The sequence below is a fragment of the Cryptomeria japonica genome, chromosome 1, assembly GCF_030272615.1.
Source record: "Cryptomeria japonica chromosome 1, Sugi_1.0, whole genome shotgun sequence".
In the NCBI taxonomy this organism is placed as follows: Eukaryota; Viridiplantae; Streptophyta; class Pinopsida; order Cupressales; family Cupressaceae; genus Cryptomeria; species Cryptomeria japonica.
Window position 1 is genome coordinate 209,083,563 of NC_081405.1, and position 24,708 is coordinate 209,108,270.

Genomic DNA, 24,708 nt, shown 5'->3' on the forward strand with positions numbered 1-24,708 from the left:
AAAGTTGGTCTTGTGATTGCTTGGATTAAGGCTTCTAATCATTCAAAAATCATTGAAACTGAAATTCATGTCAAAATTGTGTTTCTTACTATCTTAAATCTGAAAAGTGTGTTGGCATTCATTCGAAATTTCAGTGCTTTATTCAAATTCTTACAATTTGTGACTTTTGAAATTAAGTGCTTAATTACAACAACTTTAATTTCCGCCTTCAAAATTGAATTGTGCGTGAAATTGAGTCAATTTTTAAATTTCAAAATTTGCATTGCTCTTGACATTCCCTCTAAAATCATAACATTCAAAATTTCAGTTTCCCTCTCTTTTTGAAAATTAAAATTTTGCATTTTTCGACAATCTTGGTAGGGTTCAATTTCAAGATTGCAACTTTAATTTGGCCTATCTACAGATCGTAAAACCACTCAATTTTTTCAGATTAGCTCCAAAATCATCATAACTTTCATCCCTGCAAATTTCGAAAAAAGTTGCCGGGACTGTGTGCACTCCGAAGCGCCACGGTCCCTGACATTTTTTCTGAAATTTTGGGAGATTGTCCTGATTGTATTTAACAGCTTAAATCTGGAAGATTGGCTGATTTTACTGAAAATTGTTACCTCTAAAATCAAAATTTTCTCTCCCTCTCTAGTGCATGAGTTTTACAACAATAAGCCCTACTTACACTATTCCCGTTAGACGAAGCCGTAGAATTAAGTCTTTCCGAGGTTTAATTACGGAGGAGATGGAACCTAATCTGAATAGCCTTTTTAACGAGGACATGGGTAATTCCTCTAATCCTCCTAATGATGAAGAAGCTCTCCATGAGGTTTCTGAAGAACAACTTTCAAAATTGGATAACCAATTTGATGATTTTCGACAATGGATGTCTCAAGAATACCCTGATAGTCAAGCTCTTCCTTTAATTGAGGGTCTAAAACGTATGCTTCAAAGTGATAAGAATGGAATTGATATTTTGCGTGGTATTGCACACATTGTGGATTCGAATGTGATGCCTATGAAGAGTTGTGCTGAAAATTTGGGTTCTACACAACCTCCTACTCAAGTCAATCATTCTATTCCTTTGATGACTTCTATTGCTAGCATACCTACCTTTACATCAAACATAATGGCTACTTCTACACAAGACATTCCTCCTGTGATCGCCAGTCATGGGGGCAATCCTTCCTCTTCAATTAACCCTCTTCCTTCATTCAATCCGATTTCTTCATTCACTCCTTCAATGAGTGTCCCTATTATATCTCCACAAATGAACATGACGCAAGGGGGCAATTCATTTAACCATTCCATTCCCCCTTGTAGTGTTCCTCCTGTCCAATCATCTCCTATGACTAATTATCATAGGGTCCCACCACCTTACTCTTTACCTTCTTTCAATAACATAACACCTCCATGACAATCTAACACGTCTAATATGAACTCTTCGACTGAAGCGACCATTAACAATCTTGCACAAACTGTCTCTTCTTTACAGCAACAAATTGCCTCTATGAATCAATCTAAGTTTAGTGTGCCCACATTTGATGTTGCGAGCCCACTTTCTCTTGACATTGCTCGAGCTATTCCCCCTAAACATGTTGAAATTCCACATTTGGAGCTTTATAATGGTAAGGGTGATCCTCTAACACATGTTAAGACCTTTCAAACAATATGTACTGATTTTGCTTATGACTAAAGGTTGCTTGCAAAATTGTTTACTAGAACATTAAGAGACAAAGCCCTACAATGGTATTGCTCGTTGCCTTCCTATTCTATTACTTCTTTCGAACAACTTGCAAATGCTTTCATTCAACAATTTCAAAACAATATAAGTCCTAAAGTTACTTTGATTGATTTAATGCATTGTAAACAAGGTGTTAAAGAAAAAGTGACTGATTTCATTGGTAGATATAAGCATTTGTATGCTCAAATTTCTTTTCCAGTGCCTGACAATGATATTCAAAGAATCTTTATTTCTAATTTACAAAAAGATATTCGAGACAAACTTCTGTTTTCTGAGTTTACTTCTTTCCAACAGTTGTGTGCAACTCTTCACAATTATCAACTGACTATGAGTCAAATGGAACAATCACATCCTATGGCTCCGAGTGATAAGGGTGATAGCAGTCAACAACCATTTGGGAAGTTTAAACCGAACAGAGATTCCATCAAATTCAATGAAAACATCATCAACAACAATGTGAATGCAGCATCAGGTGTGCCTCCTATTTCTAAATTTTTCAAGAAAGAAAGAAAGTATACTCCTTTGAATGAATCGTTGCATAGTATTATGAATAAGTTATTGGAACAAAATGTGCTTACTCTTCCTCCTATAAGGCAAATTGATCCTGCAAAGATTACTTCACCTTATTTTGATAACAAAGCTTTTTGTCAATTTCATCGTCAGCCTGGGCATGATACTGAAAAATGTTTTTCTTTAAAGGGTAAAATTCAAGATTTGATTGATAATAATACTATTTCTGTTTCTGGAGTGAATGACAAAGGCAATACATCTGTAGCTCTTCCTAGTCAAAATCTTCAGATTTTCACTGATCCATTACCTTCTCATACCTCTAATGCGATTGAGACTAATGATTCCTCTTTTTCATCTGATGGTCTTGTGTCTATGACTCCAAATGTGATTAACTTTGTAGAGCAGCAAGAAAACCCTAAAGAACCTTCCATCACATTTGATTCCAGTGAAACCATTAGGGCACCTGATGGTCCTTTATACATAGTTGCAAAAGTCAAGAATACACCTTGCCGTGGAGTGCTTATTGATCCTTCGTGCATGGTTAATGTTATTACTGAAGAATTTATTTTTACTTTGCAATTGAATCAAGTGATATATGACAAAATAGATGTGATTGTGAAACTATTTGATGCATTTTCTTCTCCTGCAATTGGTTCTATTACATTGCCTATTGAGGTCCATAACAAATCCCTTGATGTGAACTTTGCTATTATTCCTTCATCCGAACAATTTCGTGTGAAGCTTGGCTATCCTTGGCTATCTTCCATGAAAGCTATTGCTTCTCCTATTCATAAGTGTTTGAAATTTCCCCATAATGGTGAAGTTGTTACTGTCAATCATAGTCTCTTTAAACCAGCTGAAAGAACTTCTAGCATTCCTATTGATTACTTTTGGCCTAAACAATTCCAATCTCTTCCTCCGCGAAGTGATCATCTTTTCAAATCTTATCAAAAGTGGAAAACATATATGATCCTATCTCTAAGTGAACCTAGAACACCCAAACTTGACATTCCTATCATTCTTGAGAAGGAAGTTCTTCCTTTGAAAGATAAAACTAATGTCTTTCCTCAAGAAGATTCCCAACCCATCCCTATGGATGTGACTATGTCTATATCTAATAAACTTCCTAAAAGTAGACCTATCCCTCCTCGTCATGATGGACTTGGTCTCCTTCCTAAACCAAATATTCCTCCCTTATATGGAGCAGTTCCTCCTCCTTCTTTTTATAGAGAGAAGAGACCTTCTTCTTCTCCTATTATCCAGCCTAAAAGACCACAACCTAAACACCCAAGTGATAAGGATGAGAACATTCCTCCTCCTCAATCTTCTTCACTTCCTACTAAGACTAGACGAAATCGTTCTGCACGTGAACGCCGACGAAAGCGTCGTCTTAGAGCTCAAGCAGCTGCTTCTCAAACATTGCAATCTCCAAAAACACCTTCAACAAGCATTATTCCATTTTCTCCAAAATCTCCAAAACATAAGATGCATGATGGTCTTGATCCTGTGCGAATTAAAGACCCTATTTTTATAAATCTTGATGATGATATAGATGAAAATGTTATTCATGATGAAAATGCTACTTCTCCTCTTGCTTCTGATAGTGAATATGAACTTGTTGATATTGATAACCATTTATCTAATGAATTTTCTAAAGCACTTATCCTAGCTCCTAGACAAGAACAACGTGGCTTGGAACATGAACATAGCCCTTGTTTGGATCTTGTGATAGCTCCATCTGCTATGTTGAATGTTCCTCCTCTAGCGTGTTCCCTGCCTTCCCGAAACATTGATCAGCAAGATCGAGGGGTAGATGATGTGCTAGACTAGTTTCATTAGCATAGCAGACTCTCTCCTCCTCTCTTTCGTTACTTCTTCTATGTGTTATTCTCATTCTTCTATTTGTTGTCCTTAGTGTTGTCTACTTGAGGATGATGCAAAGCATTGAGATCTCTCGATCTCTCTCATGTTGACTCAAAAGACACATGTGTTCCCTTCTTCTAGGTGACCTTCCTTGATTCGGGAATGAAGAACAATTATGCATACATACATATGATATACATGAATTATCATATAGCATACTGACCCCGAGGAAAGTGAGGTCACCTCATGCTTTGTGTTTTGTGTCTATTATCCTTGGGCTTATCTCACACTTGGGGGCTAAATCCTTGCGATAACGTGCTCCTTTCCCTTTCTCATATCTTATATGTATCACTACCTTAAAGAAATCACCCCCGGTGAGGCATGTGCGATCGCTTTAACGTAGGGGGGCATATATCCCGTTCATATCTTTTCAAGATACTTGAAAATTTCTTGACAAATTCAGCTTTGCCTTGAAAATTTTTGATATCTTTCTTGCATGACTCATAGTGAGGGAACCTTACTACTGACAGTCATGGTTCTCCCTCGTGATCTTCCCTTTTACTTTGTCAATCGAAGTCGTAAGATCCTTAGTCCACTGGGGGCTTGGTGTGTCTTGCCTCCTTGACGTGGTGAAAGTCTTTCAATATTGTTTCCTTGTACTTTACCGGAAGTATGAGCATACATACTCCCGCTAAAGTGGGGGCTAAATGTAGCGTCCTAAAATTGCAACACTTGCAATTTCGACCGCATTTCGGTCTTCATGATGGCGACGCAACACGCAACCTGAATGGAGACCCCGAAACTTGATTATGACATTGAAAACTGCATTTTCTTGCACCCTGGCCTGAACCTCCTTTGCACCCTGCTGTCCCAGGAGGTGGGACCAGAGCGCCCAGCGCCCTGGTCCTTCAGGACCAAGGCGCCCAGCGCCAGCGCCCAGCGCCAGCGCCTTGGTCCCTGGGTCCTATTTTGGGCCTGGTCTCTTTTGGACTTCGGGTCTTTATGTTTGCAAATTGGAAAATTATCTTTCCTGGTCGGCCTAAGGTCGGGAAAATCAGTCTATCAGCCCTAATTGACAAGTATATAAACTACATTTTCCTCTTTCATTCGATATGATGGAAAAAGCGTGGAAACTATACTCAAGCATTCAAGCATTCAAGCATTCCTTCAAGCAATTGATCATTTCAAGTCTCCATTCAAGGCTAAGTGTTGCATTCAAGACAAGGATTCAACCATTGAAGAGGAGATCACTTACAACATACTACTACAACATACAACATACAACATCTATACCTTCACACATAAGGATACAAACATCCTTACAACAAGGTATTAGTACTTGTTTTACATTACAGACATTTACATTTACAACATTGCTCATTTCTTGGTTAATTCCAAAACCGGGGTTTGACCTAAAGGCAAACCCCTAATCCCTAACCCCCCAATCGTCTTCACTTTTCTGTGTGTAGGTTGCAGGTACGCGGCTGAAATTGAAGATCTGGAATCCTTGTGCAGAGAAGAACAGATCCCCCTTCGTTTCGCGGATTTTTCGGAGGACCGTGGCGCTCGGGCGCCATCGTCCCGACAACTTTCGCTCAAATTTGCAGGACAGCGCCGTATCGACATTTTACTGCTAATTCCAGGTCCGCAGCTTCATACTGTATTCCTATCTCAGTTTATAAGCGAATCTTTCTCACTTTCTATGCATTCCTAGCTTAATTCTTCTATGCACATTCTTTACAAAAGAGGGTAGCCTTGCTGTCATAACCCTTGAAACTCATTTAGCATCCAATCTTGCATTACGTGGGATTGGATCTTGTGGGTTTCAACCCCTCTTTTGAATGTAAAGTCTCTCCCCTAAGTGAAAACCATCAACCCTAGTGAATCTCCCTTCTCTCTCCTTGGAGTTGGAAGAGGGGAGAGCAATTAGGGTTCGATCACGATTTTCCGCTTTACAAGAAGGAATATAGAAGGGAGACTTGTATGTAGAGAAAGAAAAATACAAGGAAATAAATATGGAAGAAAAAAAGCCTTGGCAGTAAACCCTTTGTAATTCCATTTGAGCTAATGGCCCCAGTAATTAATTGTCTGAGGGAGATAACCATGATAGTTAAATGGTGTGGGGAAAATGAAAATGAGATGGAGATAATGGAATGGTGGAGGAAGGCTTTCCTAGGAAAGGTATGTATCCACCCTTTGCAAAATAGCCTTTTTCTTCTAGAATGCATTGATTTGAATTTGAAACTAGAAATTCTCTATGGGAATCCAAGTTTTTTTATAAGGTCTAGCTTTCACAAAACAAATTGAATTTCAAATTTTGACGCTTTTGGATATAGAATAAATAAGGCTACTAAGTGGCTTAGTCTGGTAGGACTACCAATAGAATACTAGAGTGGTGAGGCCATAACATGGAGAGGTGATGCCTTAGGTTCCTTTCTAAGAGTGGAAGAAGATTTCATTATTGGCAACTTAGGGGATGTTGCAAACATATGTGTAGAAATAAATATGGATGTAGGTATTTATAAATTAATAGAAATTATTTCTGATATGGAAAGATAGAAAAATGTTAGAACATAATGTTATTAGGGATCACATCCTTATAACATTTATATATAATGTTCTAATATAAGGTTATTATGTGCTTTATAAGCATATCCCATTTGAAATAATTAAAATCTAATAACTATTAGATTATTGATTATTTATGAGTGGGGGTTATTGAAAAGGTGTGACTAGTAAAGCCACCTTTCCTCCTATATTTACAAAGGTTTTCTCTTATTTGAGAGGTGTGTGAATTTGGAGCTTTATGGTGAGTTGTATCACTATGCACAAGAGGTATTATTGGCCATGTGGAAGTATTGGAGGAGTATCCCCAGGTTCGTTTCTATTTTATGATAGACTATATTTGTAAGTGTTTTAATTAAATGATGTTTTATGGGTTTTTTTACCCGAAAGGGTTTTCCCCATGTATATCTTGTGTAATTTGTACATTTATGCATGTATGTTTCTTATTCCATTTACTCTATGATCTTGTTTATAATGATTTGTATCCTAATATCCTAATTTCTAACATGGTATTAGAGCAGGTTAGGCTAGTACTAATCATTTTTATAGGTAATACTAGAAGACATATTAAACTTGATGGAAAACTTATTTAGGCTTATCAATTTTTTTTGGTAATATCTCTTCCTTGCTCGTTTGTATTTTTTTTAGAGAAGAAATGCATCTTATATTATATTTAAAAATATAATTATCCTCATTGAGCAACATGATTACAAAAACCTTTTTCGTCATAAAAGTTGACATTTGAGCATACATACTCATAAAATTAAGTTTCCACATTCAAGTAAGTATATTTTGTGAAGCTAGTTTGAAAAAGAAAGTTTTTTCTTCTATTAGTATTTTGTTTTTATTTCTAATTTATTGGTTTGAAAAGGATGTGTTTATTTCTTCTTTTAATGTTTAGAGGAGCATGTACAATCCTTTTTAACATTAAGAATAAAAATTGAAGTAAATATTATATTGAAATAAATGAATTTATATATTTTTAGATTCACTTAAGAGTTCTTATCACAATATTCATAACATAGATTCTATAATCTTTTAAATTAAAAGACTTATAAAAAAATTAATTATATGATTCAACACATATTCAACACATAGTAACTCTCATCATAATATTTATAACATAGATTTTATAATCTTTTATTAAAATTAAAAGACTTATAAAAAAATTAATCATATGATTCAACACATAGTTTTTTCTCAGCACAAAGTTTGTGAGGTCTAAGAAAGTTATCAGATTCAAGTCAAATTGTGACCCGCTACACTCGCTTTATAAATTGAAATTAGCATGTGTAATTTTTTTGGTCATTGGAATAGAACATCCTACCAAATTAGAAGCCATTTTTTTTGAACATTCATCTTACGTCTTACATGCCCTCCTACCTCTAAGAAGGAAGGAAGAATGGAAAACGCGAAAGTTGTAGCCACTCTATAATGGCTCACATCTATACCCAACACAATTACTCTTTCTGATGGGCCCTTCTTCTCTCAATGCAAAACCATATGCATCCATAATCTCCACAAGTATTTAGCATATAATATGTGTGTCTGCGTGCTAGCTTAGGCCTTGTTTTTTTAATTTAATGATCCATTTGCATGCTAGCTTAGGGCTTCTATAATATTATAGAAGCGATATATAAAATTGTGCATTTAAGTTCCCATCATTTAGGTTGTGTCAACTATCATCAATTGTTAGAAGGATGTTATTTGATAGTTAAGTGTTGTGAATTGAAAGATTGTCATTGCAAGTTTTATACACAGTCTCCTTTCAATGATCATAGAATTTAAATGCTAACATGAGAATCACTTTTGTGTGGGGGATTATATGGGGCAACACTTCACACAATGCAAACAACACTTCACACAATGCAAACATTAAAAGTTGTGAATGTAAGAAAAGCACATTGTCTATGATTATTACAAGATTATTTTTTTGTCAAGTACATTAATGAAGATACATGTATATATGAAAAATATTCTTAAAGGGGGTTTTCACAATGTTATAAGAGATGATGTAGACTTGTACTTTCCTAGATTTGATTCCAATGATGTAGTTTGCAAAGGGGAATAGGCTTCTTGCCAACTCGAGCCTCACTCTGTCTTTTATAGGTGAAAAGAGGAGAAATAAAACCTTCAGTATTCATGCCTAAACAAAAAACAACAGATTTTGGTTCCTTATATTTGCCAAAAATGGTCAATAAACTTGGCAAAATGATCTTTGGACCACAGTAGGGATATGGGGCAACCGTTTAAGGTTGCAAACAACAAGAATACACCAAAAAATTGATAAAAAATATTGTTGTAAAAAGAAAAATGCCCCTTTAGAAAAGAAATTTTTGCCAGAGCCTCTGGTGTCTAAATATGAGAAATCATTATATTAAAAATGGTGGTTTTTGGGCCTTCCAGACACAATCGAAAGGCCTGTTTGGCGTCAAAATGCCTCATTTCAAAGCTGTCTTCTAGATCTGAGTTGCAAACCCTCATTTCGCAGCTGCAACAAATGATCTCTGATTTTGGTGAAACAAAAAATCAAACTTGACTTTCTAAAGCCTCCTTGACGCAATAAAATAGAAAGAAATCCCCCCAGAATCCTGCAGAATGCTACAATCACCCAGATCAAGAGAAAGACAAACATGTAATAACAAAGAATATCGAATCTTCATAAACCCTTGTTGTTCTCTAGATTGTATGCAACGTAAGAGAAAAAATAAAAGAGTTTTACAAGATCACTACAAAGATCTAATCTTTTAAAATAGGCTCTGATACCATGTTAAAATATGAGAAATAGATTACAACCCAGAATCAAATTGAAAGAGAGATCAAATAAACTGTAAATGCAAAATAAAATAAACAACATAATGGTAATACTGAGAGAAAATTGATGTGAAGTGATCCAAGAAAAAATAGTATCAGATTACTATCTCCAACTATATGAAAATACAAGAAAGGTAGCATGTTTATATAAACTCAAGCAAGGGGTGGAGGTGGCAATATCGACCAATGAGGAGAGACCACCATGATGGTCTAAACATAATAAATGCACCTTCTCATAGCATTCTGACACCTCAATACCCACTTGTCTTAAGTAAACATGCTTTATTAACCTAAGCAAGCTTAATTAAAGTGTAGGAAACACCTAGGAAAAGGGAAAATAATAAAACCAACTAGGAAAATAAAAACCTTCACTTACATCTTTTTAGAGGAAAATAATTGAAGCCCCCTAAGAAAAAGAAAACAATCATCTTTTGGAAAGGTGGTAGATAATGAAGTGAATAGATCCAACCAGGATGGTTGAAAGACTGTAGATTTTCATCTAAATAATGAAAGGGACAGAGAGGTGGAGTTAGTGGTTCTCCTATAGGATACACATAAATTAAGGGAAACCATAAATCATCAACAAGAGGAAATTAGAAATGAATCCATGATAAAAGGTAAGAAGTCCTCAGAGGAAAAATGGATAGATTTGTCGAATGCTAGTTTAGTCAAAGAAGAAATGTGACCTAAGATAGATATGTAGGAAAAATAACTTAACATTAGTGATGGAGAAGTTATAGTGGTCATTCTCCTTTGAAAGGAGTGGGGAAAAGGGGAGGTAATATAGGTAGTAAATATGAATATGAGGATGAATAGTTAATAGAAAATAGCATTAATAATGGGGGAGCAATGGGTAAGAGAAACTCTTTGGAAATAGTTGTTCTAGAGAGAGGATACGAAAGGCCTAAAAACACAAACATAAATTTCTCTCATTCCTTTGACAAATAGAAGAGATCTCTAGATTCTGAAAGGTAATCTCCAATCAAAAGAGCTTGCATGGAATTATCTGAAGGGGTAACATCATTGAGTGATGAATTTGAGAACTTAGGAAAGTTAGACTTTTATGAAGCTATGATCCAAGAAGAAAGAATGTTAGAACAATTTTAGTCTAGAATTAAAGGTCCCAGGGTCAATGAAAAAAGAAAAAGAGGAGAAAACTCAAATAAATCTATAAGGATATTAGCATCCATGGCATATCAAGCTACAAGAAATTCAAACTCAAAGAAGGAGAAATCAAGGTCAAGGAAGGGGCTCAACCTTCCCAACTCCCAATGGAGATCATAATATAGAATGTTAGGGGCATCAATGCCCCTAACAAATGATGATTGATCAAGTGACAAATTGATCAAGCAAAAGAAGACATATTCCTATCACAATAAACAAAATTAAAAAATAGAAGAAACCAATAAGCGTTTAAATAAATGGAAACAATGGAGAGGACATTTTGTGGAATCTAATGGAGCTTCAGGGGAGATAGGAGTTATTTGGAATATGCTCAAAGTAGAAGGATCGATGTTGAAAGATAATAAATGGTGGACTTTGATGAAATGTAGAATGCTTCACAAGAGTGAATTTTTTTTCCTAATTAATGTATATGGCCCAACCCCATCTATATAAAAAAGAGAGTTGTGGTTGTAGTTTACTGACAAAATTGTGAACTTTAGAGGAGAAAGGGGTATTATTATAGGTAATTTTAAAGTCACTAGGAATAATTAGGAAAAGATGGGTGGTTTATGGAGAGTAACAACATCACAGTTTGAGTTCCAAATGCTCATAGATAATAACTAGCCGAAGGATCTACAAACAAGAAATGGGACCCAGTTACATGGACAAATCGAAGGAAGGGATTTACCAATATAGTAGAAGGCTTGATAGATTTATATGTTGAGTTGTTGGAATAATCAAATATAATTCTATGAAGTCTCAATCCTTCCTTTTATAGGATTAGATCATTAGCGAGTCCAATTAATATTCAATTAGGATAATAATGCTACTAGAAACCCCTTTAAATTTGAAAATATGTGGTTAAAAGACCTAGGAGTGAAGGGTTTTGTAGCGATTTGGTGGAAGGATATTAAGTATGGACAACAATCCTAAATCTTCTAACTCAGTAAAAAGCTAAAATATGTCCAAAAAAAGTTAAAAGAGTGGAACAAAGCCCATTTCAAAAATATTTTTCAAGAAAAAGAGAGAGTAGATAATGAGATTTCTAAGCTTAATTAAGTCATAATTGAAAAATGCATGAGAATAGATGAATGCGAAAGAGAGATGGCTTTGAAATCACAACTAAAACTATGGCTCAAAGAAGGAAATAGAAATACCATTTTTTTTTAACAAAACATCAATAGCCAATAAGAAGTAAAGTAGATTCATGGATATTATAAGAGAACATGGCACATTCACTAAGATTATGGATGAAGTCAATAAAGAGGCAGTCCTATGTTTTCAGGCAAAATTAAATGGTGAGGAGTTTATAAATAGTGAGGACATAGAGGACTTTTGGGGGGCTATTCCTTCTATTATCATGGATGAGCAGAACAAGGATCTATTCAAAAATATTTTGAAGGATGAATTCAAGGAGGAGATTTTCCAAATAAACCCAGACAAAGCCTCAAGCCATGATGGATTCCTAGCTATTTTTTCTCAAGACTTTTGGGATATAATAGGAGAAGATGTTTTCAAGGTGGTAGATGAATACAATATGCATATGGTGATACTTGATAGATATTCCCAAAATAATATCTAACTACAAAGAATCCAATACAATACACAAATTTACAAAAGATGTTTTTTTCAATGCAATTTATTACAAATTCCATTCCCGACCTACTTAGTAATTTATGTCATGCTTATGTCATGAGTCTTGGTTTGAGAAATATTTTACATATACATAAAAACAACAAAATGAACAATAGCATGAAAAGTGTACATGTTGTAGAAAAAATGCAATCCCCCTTTTTAAGATTATTTTGAAGAGGGGGAAAAGACTAAAGAAGAAGAAGGGACAAAGGAGGTTAGAATACAAATAAATCAAACAATGACACAATACGAATGCAAACAACCAACTTTATACCTTGTCTTTCACCTCTCCCTCAGATTGATCTTGATGAAGTGAAAGATGCACCCTTGTGATGCTCCACTTGATGTGCTCCTTGCTTGATGTGGATGTGGATTGCTCTCCTTTGCTCAACAAGATTGGGATATGGATTTGCATTTGGGATTATGATGGATTGGATAGATTTGGATTGATGGATTGAAGGATTATGATGACATGATGAGGATATGATAGAAGATAATAAAAGAGACAATTGGCAGCATGAGAATGCTATATATAGGAAGTGGATCCCTTTGTGGGGAGAAGAGGCTCCAATTTATAGATTGGAGTATGCTAACGAAGGGCAAAGATTGATTTGGTTATGGAGGGTTGAAATTGATCTGAAATGGCGGGCATGGATCAAGGATGCCTTGGGAAAATAAACAGTAATATAAAATTTCTTGGGGAAAGGGGAGAGGAATTAAAAATTCCAAAATAAAGGATGCATGGAGGGACTCAAAAAAATTTGAATTTCTTTGAGAGACTTAATGTTGATGTGACGTGAGTGGAAATTTAAAATTGGAGAAATAATGATAAGTGGGATTAAGAGAGTTTCTAAAAGAATTAATTAGGTTGAGTGGGATTAGGAAAAGTGATTTGTAGGAATCACATGACTAGGTTAATTAATTAAAATTAATTAACTGAATGGGTTTAGAGGAAATTATTATTGGAGGGACTTTAGGAGAATAAGGGAATAATTTATTTATTATCCATAAAATCCTTAAGTCATTCATCCTCATGCACCCATCCCATTTCCATTGGAAGCAATTTGGATGCCCAATCTAAAAAGCATAAAACTAAAAATCCACAAAAATCAAAGGATCAACATGTCCCCTCAAAACGACATGCTCAAAAGAAAAATATGATCTGAAAGAAGGAATAATAAAAAAGGCCACAAAGGCCCCAAAAGAAAAAATCCAAAACTATGTGGATTCACAAACTACTCAAAGAAGTAAAACAATCAGGCATCCAAACTTGCTAATCCAAAAGCTCCATCCATTCATAAGTCTTCCAATCCTTCATCTAACACTCCTCCATCTTCAAAATCCATTTTGGATCATTATGTCCCAAAATCCACCTTCCCAACTCCATCATCCCCTTCTTCTATTTTGGGTCTTCATGTCCCAAAATCCACAATTTATCCTCCATCTAATTCAAAACACTCTCCTCCACTACTCCACCACCCTTCAAGGTGTGTGCCAATGTTGATCTTCCACAAATTTTTCAGAACCCCATCCATTATCTACCATCCATTTTTCACAATCCCATTCCATTAGTCCAATCCTTTGCAAATTCTCATCTTCCATCCCCTATCCATTTCATATCCTCAATTATGGTTACCAACATCTATGAGAACACCTCCAGTTCAAAGCAAAACTAAGAGATACCATCCATGGAGCTAGATGCTTGACTCCTCCCTTCCTCCTTCATGCACCCACTGTCTACCATATCAACTCATCCTCATCCTTATCCATCCAAACTATTCCAAAAATTAAAAATAAAAAATAAAAAAAATAAAAAAATAAAGAAAAATACAATGTAAAGAAAAATCATTTCATCTAATGATGAAAACCACTTCTTGTGTCACCTTGGGTACGTACCATGATGAAAACTTGGCAAACAAGCATCATGTGTAATTCCCTCATCATCTTGCACTCTATGTGCTTGGGGGCAAGCTTCATCAATGCAATCCGCCCATCCATCTACATCCTATCTAAGTCCACTCTCCTTTCCTATATTTGATCTTGACTATCATATCCATATCCTCCATCTCATATCCCTCATCCTATCAAAATGAAATCAATCATTCTTATCTTTCTCTTGATCATATAGAGGCAAAATAATGTATATGCATGCTTTGGAACATACAAGCCTTTATTCCTCTACCGCCCATATACATTACACATTATCTTTCCACCTCATACATTATTATCCACCATCTTTCCTATCCTTCATTCCACTACCCTTAGTGGGGCATTTTCCTTCTTTGCAACATAGTCCTTGGGTCTCCATCATCCTACCCTCCATCCTTTATTCCTCCATATCTATACACTTTATCCATTTGTCTCCTATCCAAACAATATCTCCCTCCCTCCCTCAATCCATCCTTTTACCAATCCTTGTTTCTCCCTTGTTATTGGTTTCACTCAATCAAATACTATCCACCAATCCACCCCATCCTATCCAATTTCTAATCCAATCCTATCTCATCCAATCATATTCTCCATCTCTTCCAATTAAATCATTAATCCCATCCCCAATCCAATGCTACTGAATCATCCATCCCCCTTTTCATCCTCTCTAATCATTTGTCCTTCTTCCAATCCATCAATTTGAGATTTTCCCATTTACCTGAGCTTACATCGACTTGTGCCTAATCCAAAAACCCATCCATCCTATGCTAATTAAATCCAAGTGGAAATCCTCTAATCTTCAAACCTTGCACATCCAACTTGTCTTTTGTCATCCATCAATCTATCTGCACCCTGCCCATCAGGATGAATCTTACCCATATCTGGCAGTTTATACAAATCCATCACCTGCCCATTGGGATGCATCCTTCCCTAATCTAATAGTTTATCTAAATCCATGTCCTACTCTTGGCAAGAGATGACAGTTGGTCATGTGCAAGTTGTTTGCACGCTTGATCTTTTCACTTTTATTTTCATCTTGTATCCCAGAACTATACTTGTCTAGGACTGCCTTGATCATCCTATATCTTGGTATGTCTTGGTTGGTGTATAATGAGGCATAGTTTTCATGGCATGGTGTGTTTGAATATTTTCCTTGTACGAACCCACAACTCTGCATTAGTGTTTATCAACACTTGCATGATTGTGTGCAAGGCATTCCTGTTTGACTGAGCGTTAGTCCATGCCTCGGATCTTCATATCATCCTAGTTTTTATAATTAGTGGTGTAGACTATCCATGGCAATATCAAACTAGGTTTTCTCTCTATACTTTCTCAATAACAAATCCAATCCATTTATCATTTCTTTGTATCATTTAATTCACAAGACTCCAATCCATTCCTTTGTCCCTCTTCATCACTCTCATTCTTTTATCACCTAGTCTTCTAATCCATTTCGAGAGCACACCCGTGTTCTTTGAACCCGCATGTCCTCTCGAGGGGGCATACAACTACTTCCTCGTCATCCTTCCTCCCCGTCATTCTTTCTCATCTTATGACCGGGGGATTATGCTACTAGTCCTTATCCTTTTCTTCCACTATGTTTTATTCTTCTTTGATATAATGTCATTGCACAATGCTATATCAAATAGGGGCAAAATGTAGACATCTAAAATTAATATTTAATCAATTTAAGTCTGTCAACATAATTAATTGATTTAATTGTGTTATCCTTATTCTTCTCGGCGTTAATTAAATAATTAACCCTGTCACTATTGTCCAATAATTAATTTATCAAATAAATTTATTATTCCCTAATTCTTCTAAAGTCCCTCCAATAATTATTTCTGCTAAACCCACTCAGTTAATTAATTTTAATTAATTAACCTAGTCATGTGCTTCCTACAAATCACTTTTTTTGATCTCACTTAACCTAATTAATTCTTCTAGAATCTCTCATAATCATGCTTAACAATATCCTTCAATTTTAAATTCTCCCTCATGTCACATCAACATTAGGCCTCTCAAAGAAATTCAATTTTTTTTTAATCCCTCCATGCATCCTCATTTTTAAATTCAAATTTCCTTTCCCCCCTCTTCTCAAGGAATTTTATATTCCTGTTTATTTTCCCAAGGCACCCTTGATCCATGCCTTCCATTTCAATTCAATCTCAACCCTCCATAGCCAAATCAATCTTGGCCCTTCATTTGCCTCCTCCAATCTATAAATTGGAGGATCATTTCCTCACAAAGGGATCCACTTCCTCTATAGAATTCTCATGTTGCCCATTTCTCTTCTATCTTCTTCCTATCATATCCTTATCATGTCCTCATAATCCTTCAATCTATCGATCCAAATCTATCCAATTCATCATGACCCCAAACTCAAATCCATATCCTAATCTTGTTGAGAAAAGGAGAGAAATCCACATCCACATAAAACAAGGAGCACATCAAGTGGATCATCACAAGGGCGCATATTCCACTTCATCAAGCTCAATTCGAGGGAGAGGTGAAAGACAAGGTATAAAATTGGTTATTTGCATGTCTCTTGTGTCTTCTTTTATTTCTTTGCATTCTAAACTCCTTTGTCCCTTCTTCTTCTTCCGTCTTTTCCCCCTCTTCATTCTGGCACGCCCAATGGGATAAAGGAGGTTAGAATGCAAAGAAAAAATGTTGAAATTGAAGTTACATAAGCCACCACAATTTATTTAGTAAATTTTACCTTTTTTCTTGAATTTTTTTTTGTATATTGATAACGTGAAACTTTAGTGCTTGGATATATTTTTTAATATTTTTTAATAAATTTAAAAATTTGTGTGTGCTGAAATATAACTCTTTCCAATTCCCACCACATTTTTTCTTAATTATTTATCCAAATTAGAAAATAATTATATCATCTTGACATAGATTCTTTTCTCTACCGCGTCATATTTTTTTCCAGTTTTTTTAATAAATTTTAGTATTTTTCTTTGACAAGATAATCAACCTTCTATTTTAGTGTTGATGACCTACTTTCAATAAAAATAAAATATAAAATGTACAAAATAATTAAAATATTAAAAGATATATATTTTGGAAAATTCACTTATAGATCTATAAAGGGTATCTATTGTATAACAACCACCCATAACCTCTGAGGGACAAGGTTTGAGGTCTAGATCATTTGAATTTGGAACACTACAGATCTATGAGGCTAGCGAGAATGATAAACATCAATACGAAACATGCAAAATCGAAGAGAGTACCATTGAAGACCTTGATACCGTCATAGAGTTTGATACATCCAATGACAACTATGACAATGTCTCCATCATGAATCTTACAATGACATACCTTGATCCAGCAAACAATCCCCTACCTCTCATATATCCTGAACTTATAGACTGGGAACAACCTGAACACATGGAGATACCAACCTTTCAAAATAATGATGCCATTGTCCAATACCTTTGCTCAGTCAACTTGAAAACATGCTCCACTAGTGAATCTCATTATGATGTCTGCAATCAAGGGAGTGCCAAGTCTCTTAGTCGCAAAATGAATAAAATAAAATTGATCCCATTGTATTAATAAGTTTATCTAATGGTGAAAACCATTTAATGGCAATGTTAGATCATAAAAAGGTAAAAACAAAGGACGTATCTGATGGTGAAACCCTCTTTGAGGCGCCTAAGGATGAGAGATTTGACACTCTTCCTGAATAATATCAAGAAAGATCACCAATTTTGATTGAGCCAACTCAATCAATCAATATCGACACTGAAGCAACATCAAGAACCATACATATGGCAAAATCACTAAGATAACAAGAAAGACCCAATTTCATCAAATTATTCAAGGAAAAACAAATCAACTTTGCTTGGTCTTATGCAGATATGCCAGGGGTAGATCTGGACCTCATTATGCATCACTTATCAATCGCTCTAGAAGTTAAGCCCATTAAATAAAAACTCGGAAAGATGAATCCACATGTGGCATTGCTATTTAAAGTTGAACTAAAGGAACTGCTAGATGTCAGTTTCATTCGATCGATAGACTATGCATAATGGATCTCCATCATTGTACTGGTCTCCAAGTTAGACAAAAGAATATGAATCTGCACGGACTTTAGGGACCTCAACAAGGCTTGTCCAAAAGATGATTTTCCTCTACCAAGCATCGATACAATTGTGGATCTCATGACAGGGCACGTGATGCTATCACTCATGGATGGTTTCTAAGGATACAACCAAATAAAGATAGCTCTAGGGGATCTGAATAAAATGGTATTCACATGTCCATGGGGTACATACTGCTAGAATGTCATGCCTTTTGGTTTAAAAAATGTGGGTGCGACCTATAAAAGAGAAATGAGAACAATCTTCCATGACACGATGCATACTTTTATGGAGGATTATGTAGATGACTTGCTAGCCAAATCATTCACAAGAAAAGGACACCTGGACATTCTTGATAAAATATTTCAAAGATTAGAGAAATTCAATGTCAGATTAAACCCTAAAAAGTGCGTTCTCTGGGTCACATCCGAAAAACTCTTGGGCTATATTGTATCAGAAAAGGGCATTGAGGTGGACCTCGCAAAGGATCATGCAATGATGGAAATGCCACCTCTAAAGAACATTAGTCAACTACAATCTCTTCACAACAAGCTAGAATCTATCAAAAGGTTCATTGCTCAATTGGTGGTAGAGTGTCTCCCATTCAACCATCTACTTCATAAAAATGTACCTTTCAGATGGGAGGACAAGTGTGCAGAATCATTCCATTAGCTAAAGCAATATCTCATGAATCCACCTATTTTGATGCCACCAATAGCGAGAAACCCACTTATTCTCTACATATCAGCAATAAAAGTGTCACTAGGGGCATTACTATCACAGGAAGACTCAATAGGAAAGGAAAGAGCCATTTCTTACATTAGCAGGATGTTGAATGGCTACAAAATCAATTACACCTTCATCGAAAAAGATTGTTTAGCTATGGTGTTCACTTCCCAAAAGTTGTGATACTATATGTTAGCTCATACTATCAAGCTAGTGGCAAAGATCAACCCATTAAAATACTTACTCAACAAAGCCACTCTCATAGGGAGGTTAGCTAAATGGGTCATGATCCTAAGTGAGTTTGACATTCAGTACATAGAATGGAGGGCTATCAAAGGACAAGCAATAACAGATCAACTGGCAGAAGCACCACTACCATAAAAACATCGACTAAATGTGAAATTTTCAGATATAGAAGTACTCATTGTTACACCAAAGAAATGGATCCTATACTTTGATGTGTCCTATACACAGCTTGGATCAGGTGTTGGCATTTTGTTCGTCACTCCATAAGGTTACAAAATTCTAAGATCCTACAGGTTGATGTTCACATGCACCAATAATGTCGTTGAGTATGAAGCTCTATTGACAGGTATCAAAGTAGTCGTGGAGTGGAAAATCACATAATTAAGTCTATGGGGACTCTTAATTAGTTATCAATCAGATCAATGATGACTATCAGACGAAGGATGATAAGTTGATGCCCTACAAATGAATGGTGGATGATTTCAAGAAATACTCTGTACACATCCAACTTGAGCATATTCCAAGGCTTGACAATAGAGCTGCAAACACAATAGCCACCATTTCCTTGCTCCTACAAATTCCAGACATACAAAATCATTATAAATTTCCGGTGGAGCAATTATTTTCCCCCACCTATGACAATTTGGAATCCCAAGTTATTTGTACCCTAGACGGTTCTTATTCACCCCTCTACAGGAAGATCTATACCTACCTAAAAGACAATACCCTTCCACCCGACCTATCTCATAACTAGAAACACAACTTCATTTGTCAAGTAGCCTATTGTACCCTAACCGCTGATACACTTTACCATCAAGGTCTTGATGGTACTCTTCTTTGGTGACTCGATCATAACGAATTTGACTACGCCTTACATGAGCTCCATGAAGTATTTGTGGAAGACATTCAAGTGGTCCTACTCTTGCCAATAATCTTCTAAGGATGGGATATTATTGGCCGAGAATGGAGAAAGAAACTTATCAGTTTTATAGAAAATGTCCAAAGTGTCAGATTCATGGCAATCTTATACATGCACCAGCATAGGAGATCCAACCATTCACTACATCATGGCCATTCAACCAATGGAGACTTGACCTTCCTTCCTCATCAAATGGTCGCAAGTTTATCATCACAACCATTGAATACTTTAAAAGGTGGATTGAGGTAGTTCCATTGACTACTGTTACCAACAAGCAAATATCCTCTTTTATCTTGAATTATCTCATTTGTCAGTATGGCATTCCTAGTTCTATTATCACCGATAATGGGTGACCTTTCAAGAATCAAGATGTACAAGAGATTTGTGAACGATTCCATATATAGCATTACTTTTTCATACCATATTATCGACAAGGCAATGGCCAAGCAAATGCCTCAAATAAAATAATCCTAAAGATCCTTAAGAAGATAGTGAATGCCGCTAGTAAATATTGGCATGCCCAACTTAATCCTGCACTTTGGGCATACAACACAAGTATCTGCACACCCACGGGAGCTACACCATACTCATTGGTGCATGGATCAAAAGCTATCCTACCTATCGAGGTAGAAATTCCATCGCTCAGGGTATCATTGAAATGCCTCATTCTAGATGAAGAGTATCAAGTCAATAGACTGCAAGAGTTAGAGCTACTAGACGAACACCGACAATGTGCCTTTGATCATCTCAAGGCATATCAACAATGAATGTGTCGAAGCTACAATCACAAGGTTATACCAAGGGCATTCAAAATTGGTGACCTAGTCCTAAAAGAAAATCCCCGGAATCAACAAGATCGAGAAAAGAAGGGGAAATTTGAACCTAATTGGTTGGGACCTTTTTCATTATATCAGCTTATGGATCGGGGGCATATCAATTATTAACTTCAAAAGGGGAGGTGCTTGATGAGCCAATCAACAACATCCATTTGAATAAATTCTACACTTGAGTCGTCCAATGCACGGATCAAGAAAAAAAGCAAAAAAAACAAAAATTATCAAAAAAATCATCCCTAGGGTGAAAACTTGGTAAACAAGCGCCTTGTGGCATAAAAAAAAATTCAAAAAATACAAAAAATGAAAAACAAATCAAAAAGTGCAATAAAAATAAGTGGTGAAACCTGGCAACATGTACTATTTGTGATAGCACAACTCCTCTATCTATCAATACTCATATCATATCTTTGGCTCCATCTAATCTAAGCCCATAGCCATTGTAGAGAACTTATACATGCAATGTTATCCCGTAAATACTTAGCGTAGTCACTGTCCTTGATTATCTGAATCATATCACTCCATGGCTTGGTGATCAGCATACATATCCATATCGCAGTAGTATCGACAGTAAGGGGTAAAATCCTGATCTCATTGGGGGCATTCGCCTTGTGGGTTTGGACATCAAACCAAATATGTAGTAAGACAACAAGGATCAGAACAACCAACAGTGAACATAGCAACATAAGACTGTAACCATCAAGGATAGACATCAAGGACTTGAACTGATTTCAACTGAACAAAAGATCTATTTACAAGATGTTTTATTTGACAAGAATACATTTCAGATAGCATGCATGCTTGCTTATGGTTGATTCTTGCTTACCATATCTCCTAAGAAACTCAAGGATGTCTCAAAGACTAGTGAAGCAAGGAAGGAATGTGATGTTTTCTTTGTCTGTTGTTTGGGAGTGAAGCCTTCTATTATGCAAATTTGTCTTACGACATGACCAAGCAACATATCACTAAGGACATTTTGGATTTATATTAGACTAAGGTCAACTCTTTTCTATTTTATGCAAGCAACACTCAGGTCATCTTGGTTCAATTATACCTCGATGCTTGTGTTGTCTTGCAATATCAAAATCCATGTAAGTTATACATAGGTTATTATGGTTCAATTATACCATGACGCTTGTATCAACTTTCAGCAATTGAAGGCTCAATGATGAAAAAAAGGGAAGTACTAGAAATTTGATCAAAATAGATGGCAACATTGAGAACAAGAATGCATATTAAGCTTTGCATTAGCTGCATTATCATTATTATTTTAATCTACATTTAGTTGCAACTTCATGTGTATTATCATATAATGTTAAGGTTGCATTTAGTTTGCATTATCATTTTCATATCATGTTAAGGTTGCATTTAATTTGCATTATCATTTTCATATCATGTTAAGGTTGCATTTAGGTGCATTATCATATCATGTTAAAGTTGCATTAGATTGCATTACCATAGCTCATTTCATATCATGTTCCAGTCATATTTAGTTACATGTACATCTGATATCATTATCATTCTCATTCTCATTTCACACATCTCATTTTCAAGATACATCTTATATCATATCATTATCATTCTCATTTCACATCTCATTTTCAAGATACGTCTCATATCATTATCATTATTATTTCCATTTTACATCTTATTTTCAAGATACATCTCATATATTTCATATAATTATCATTATCATTTCTATTTTACATCTCATTTTCAAGATACATCTCATATCATTATCATTACCATTATCATTATCATCTCATATCAAAGTATATTCACATACATGGGCATTACCATATCAAATCAAAAGCACACAAAATAAAAAAAACATGTTAAACTCATTCACATAATCATCCATGTACATTCATGTATTACATTTAGCAACACAATAAAAGGCATGCATTCATCATATCACCAGCAAAACATATAGTTAAGAATGATCATCAAAATATCTTAAGCATATCACCTTCAAAACATGTAGAAGCATATCTAGCATCACATCATCACACACATCACATACACAATCATCTGCATTATAAAAAAAAAAGTCATATAGATCATGCAGATCATATATCTCATCAAATAAAGGCATCCATAACATGTAGAAGCATATCTAGTATCATATCATCATGCACATGTGTGACTCATGGTGATCCAAAGGAAAATCAAAGATATAAGTCAGAATGAATCATCAGTGAAACAATAAATGTCCAGAGTCCCTAGATATCACATCAATAACAAAGTCCATGAATTAGGAGACATCAACATCTATCAATGAATCAGTGTGTATCATATCAAATCAATCAAAATACAACAATGTACATCTCGAGGGAATCATCAAAGATAAAATGATGTGTTATACAATCAATAAAATACATCAATGACACATCATCATCATCATGGAGGAGGCTAGGAGTGGTTGCCTTCTGAATCTGACTGCCTGACCCCAACACCTACACCAAGACTAGGAGGATCTCTCCTAGGACCCATCACACCCTCACTACCTCCTCATCTCTGGGAGCCCCCGCACTAAGAATTGGCAACATAACTAGGAGCTTGCTGCTCTGGGGGCATGACTTGAAAGTACAGAGTCCTATAATATGCATCTCACTCTGTCTGATCAATAAGACTCCTAATGGTATCCCCTGTGACACCCTGATCGGCTTCCTACTGCAATGTCTGCACTGTCTCCTTTGTGCGGCCTCGCTACTTTATCTTTGTATCCCTCTCAGCTGTCAATTGTGCTACCTATTCCTGCAATGACATGATCTGTCCCTATGCCTGTACTAACTGAGTTTGAAGGCGCTACACTAAGGACTGTAAACCTGCTATTTGTGCCTATTGCTGGTGTGAGGGCACTATGATCTGAACAGAGGGAGATCGTAGTGCCTGTGGGACTTGTGCTACTGGTGCTTGTGAAGAGCTCGCCTATCCTGTGGCTGGCGGGGGCATCTCTAGTCTTCTTCGTCATACCAACAACTAGACATCCTCCTCCTCCTCCTCATCAAATCCCATGCTGCCCAATCCTACTCTCCCTCCACCCAACTCCTCTGACTCTGACTCTGTCTCCTCATCCGATCCATCATTGGAACTCTAATCCTCATCCTCGCCTCCAACTGCTGCCATGGCCTCTGGATAAATAGGCCCTTTGCGACCTAACATCTATAACCAACCACCACCCCTACCCCTCACCCCTGGTCACTTGATCCTCCTCCCATCCTATCTCCACCATGATCCCCACCACCATCCCCACCTCAACCCAACTATCCTCTACCTTGGCCTACTCCTCGATCTCCCCCTCTACCTCTCCTCTCTCTCTCTCTCCATTCCTTGGCCTTGTCAGCCTCTCATCGTCCTCCATCACCACCACCACCACCATCATCATCATCTACCTCCTCTAGTGGTGGTATTGGCTCTCCTGGCCCTGACAATCGCGGGAACCGATGACTCATCATATATAGGGCATAATCTTTGTGCATGCTCACATCAGTCACTACCAGCCTCATCTCCCACATAACAAAAGGAAGAGAGTGGAACTCTACATGGTTTGTGGTGTAGTCTAATGGTGGACCCCACTCTACCCTCTCCTTGTACACTCTCACGTACAAGGTTGTCCCCTATGGCATCGATTGTGGCCAACCAGATTATCGATATACTTGGGATAATAGAAAT